The sequence below is a fragment of the Octopus bimaculoides genome, chromosome 9 (genome assembly GCF_001194135.2).
Source record: "Octopus bimaculoides isolate UCB-OBI-ISO-001 chromosome 9, ASM119413v2, whole genome shotgun sequence".
In the NCBI taxonomy this organism is placed as follows: Eukaryota; Metazoa; Mollusca; class Cephalopoda; order Octopoda; family Octopodidae; genus Octopus; species Octopus bimaculoides.
The window spans coordinates 81,070,980-81,075,231 of NC_068989.1; positions in this window are offsets into that span (position 1 = coordinate 81,070,980).

Genomic DNA, 4,252 nt, shown 5'->3' on the forward strand with positions numbered 1-4,252 from the left:
ACACACACACACATATGCCAGTACTGCCTGACTGGCTCCCATGCCAGTGGCATGTACAAAGCGCCATTTGAGCATGGTCGATGCCAGTGCCACCTGACTGGTCCCCATGCTAGCGGCACATAAAAAGCACTCACTGCACTCTTGGAGTAGTTGGCATTAGGAAGAGCATCCAGCTGTAGAAACCTTGCCAGATCAGATTGGAGCCTGGTGCAGCCTTCTGACTTGCCAGTCCTCAGTCAAACCATCCAACCCATGCCAAGATGGAAAGCGGACGCTAAACGACAATGATGATGAGATGATGATGATGATGATGGTGGTGGTAGTGGTGGTGGTGGTGGTGATGATATATATACATATACAAAAATTAGACGATGAAGGAATAAGCAATTATCTTATTGACTTCATTGGCTTACAACTGTTTCTGCTGTAAGATGCAGTGGACTTATAGTTACTCTGAGTAATTATCAGTAACCCGAGTAACTATATAGCTTTATCAGTGCCTCAATTATGAAGTGCAAATATTTCACTCTGTACCTAACTAATGCTTCATTCTGAAGCAGTGTATATTGAGTTCTACACCGGCTATTAGTATCGCAGTGCCTAAGCAAAATATTAAAACATATATATACAAATATATAAACAACGGGCTTCTTTCAGTTTCTATCAACCAAACTCACTCACAAAGCAGTTGTCAGCATGGAGTTATCGTAGGAGACACTTGCCCCAAGGTGCTTCACCATGGGATTGAACCCAAAACCATGTAGCTGCAAAGCAAGCTTCTTAATTTCACAGCCATACCTGCATCTATTTTTACCATACAACCATGATGGCACCAGTGTAAAAATAACCAGAGAAAGGGATCTTGAATATGAGATGGTGAAATAAATACATGCTTAAATGAAGAATCTAGGAAGTGAATTCATGAATTCTTTGTTCTTTAGTTAGTGTAATAACATAATGTTTAGAGAAAAAGCAATAACCATATGGTTTGTAATCCAGCACCTCATCTTTACAATCATTGAGCCTCAGTAAGATGTTCAAGTTGATTGAAATGAATCTCTTAAAAACAGCTGTTGAGAGCGTGTGAGCTGATAGGATAATAATAATAATAATAATAATAATAATAATAATAATGATGATGATGATGATAATAATAATAGTAATAATAATAATAATAATAATAAAAATAGTAATAATGATTTTCCTTTTTACTTTTTTCCCCCTTTATTTTCTTTGTTTTCCATTTTTTTCATTTTTACCTTTTTCTCTTTTTCTTTCTTCCCCCTTTTCTCACAACACTTTGCAAATGAACAATCTGGTGTGTTTATTTTAATGGCCTAAGTTGTTGACTTCGGCAGAATTTGAACTCAGAAGATAGAGACGGCTAAAATGCTGCTAAGCATTTAGCCCAGCATGCCAACAATTCTGCCAGCTTGACACCTCAATAATAATAATAATAATAATAATAATAATAATAATAATAATAATAATCTTTTCTATTCTAGGCACAAGGCCCGAAATTTTAGGGGAGGGGACCAGTCGATTAAATCGACTCCAGTACACAACTGGTACTTAATTTATCGACCTCGAAAGGATGAAAGGCAAAGTCAACCTCGGCCGAATTTGAACTTAGAACATAAAGACAGACGAAATATCACTAAGCATGTCGCCCAGCGTGCTAACGTTTCTGCCAGCTTAACAGCAACAACAACAATAATTACAGTAACGCAAACAGAAGATGTTAAATGAGACTGGTAAATTAAACATTGCAAAATAATTTATTGCAAACCACAGATAAAGTAAGACATTACAGAAAATTCAACTGACTAAAACATCTCTTAAAGTTGATATATACATATATAAACATGAATGCTTAGCAGCTGTTGTGAATGTATGAGCTGTCAGTTCCATTTATTTCTGATACACCCCCAACTATCATTGCTCTGCACTGCTAGCCATCACGCTCCCTCTCTCCCAGGTCACTTGTTATTGACATCTATTACCCTCTCTTACCATCATCCATCTTTATAACTATTCATCACCTCCCTCTCTCTCTTTCTCTCTAACCAGCAAACATCTTCTGTATTATTAGCTAGCATTTCCTTTCTTTTAGGTTACTTGTTATTGATATTCATTTTTCTCTCTTACCATCGACCATTTCTATTTATTCATTACTCTATATTTATCCATTGCAACTTGCTCTTACTGTTTATTATCAACAAACACTTAGCTGACACCACTGTTTCTCTCCCATTATTCTCTGTCATCACTGTCTCTCATCCATTACTCCTTCCAGCACTGACTCTTCCATAACTCAATCCCTTACCATCTTCTCACTCAATCACACTGTTTATCCCGTCATATTCACCCTTTTCTATTTTACCCTTTCACTATAGTTCATCTTCTGTCATTGCCCACTCTTTTATTTACTCTCTTGGTCATGGTACCTTGAATGAATAGTGATACTATAGACTAGTGAGGATTCTTTAGTGTTGTGAGGGACAAGGCAACATCATTGGTGTTGGTGCCACAGTAAAATGCATCCAAGAAACTTTGTGAAGTGATTGATGAATGAGTAAAGATGACATAAGGTAGAAAAGTCTCTTTAGTCTTGCTGAGAACATGAAAACCTCTTTAGGGCTGGTGCCATGATAAAATACACCTAGTACACTTTGTAAAGTAGTTGAAATTAGGAAGGGTACCCAGTCCTAGAAACCATGCCAAAAAATGGAATATACAAATAAAATGTGTCTTCCAACTCATCTAAGAGGGCAATTATTGACAGACTCTGATCATGGCAACTTGTCCATCCTATTTCAAAGTAGATGTAAAATGGTAGTGGTGATGATAATTGCAAGCCTTGTGCCCAAAATTTGGTGTAAGGGCAGTAAGCTAGTAGAATCATTAAAGTGTCAAAAAATGGCCTGGTGGCATTTCTGACTCTTTACATTCTGGGCTCAAATTCCGCTGAGGTTGTCTTTTCCTTTCATTCTTTTGGGATCAATGAAGTAAGTACCAGTTAAGTATTGGAATCAACCTAATCGACTTGCTTCCTCCCCATAAATTCCTGGCCTTGTGCCAAAATTTGAAACCATTATTGTTATAATTTTTATTTTGTTTAAAATAGGGTTTGATATTTTTGAGAATGAAAATATCAACTGGATTAATGTAATAAAATTACATGTCTCACATTTCATTCTTGAAAGGAAAATGTCCTTATGCAACTAATAACATTAATTTAAGCCTTTCTCAGAAATATGATTTAGCACAACATTTAAAATGTCAAAAATGTTCAATGAAATATCTTTAAAATTATGTTTTTTTCTTTTCAGATGTAATAATAGACCCATTATCTAGGGTCTATTTTTTTTCAATCTACAATTTCTATTTTTCATTTGTGTAAACCTTTCTTCATTTCCAGCTGTTCCCTTTTCATTATGAGAAATTAATGTTTTAACCATACCATCTTAAGAACTCTGCTGCACATATAATACTTTACAATAAGATATTTCTATGGTGTTTGTTAGTTTCTTTGTATAAATGGATATCAATTTGAATTATTAAAAGCAAAGCAATTACTCACAGTATTTTGAAGTAATTTTTCACATTGATTTAATCATACACTAACATATTATTTGGGACTGACTTTTATTGATATAATGTTTCAATAAATTTAAAAAATTTAATTTTTCTATTTAATATTTCTTCTTTTTCTTTTTACATTTTGTAAAATGGCAACTTTATCGATGAAATTAATGTAATTAATCAATGAGGAAAATTAGCTATTATATTCAAGATTAGATTTCATTTTTGGTTAGCTTTTTTTTTTGTAATTTTTCAATAAATTTAGTTATAAATTATTCTAGACATCTATTTTTTGAAAAAATAATTTGAAAGTATAATTTTTGAAATATAATTTCAAAATACAACTTGAAAATATAGCTTCTAATATATCGATTTCTTTTAACAAGATGTAAGGCTGGTTTTCAAAGAAGAGGGGCTGTGTGGTTAAGAAGGTTACTTTGAAGCCGTGTGGTTTCAAGTTCAATCTCAATGTGTTGCACATAGTTTTGAGTTGACCAATGCATTGTCAGTGAAGTTTGGTAGATGGAAACTGTGAGGAGCCTGTCATGTATGTACATACATACATACATACATATATATAATGTGTGTGTGTGTGTGTGTATTTATATATATATGTATGCATATATATATATATATATATATATATTTATATATACATATATATATA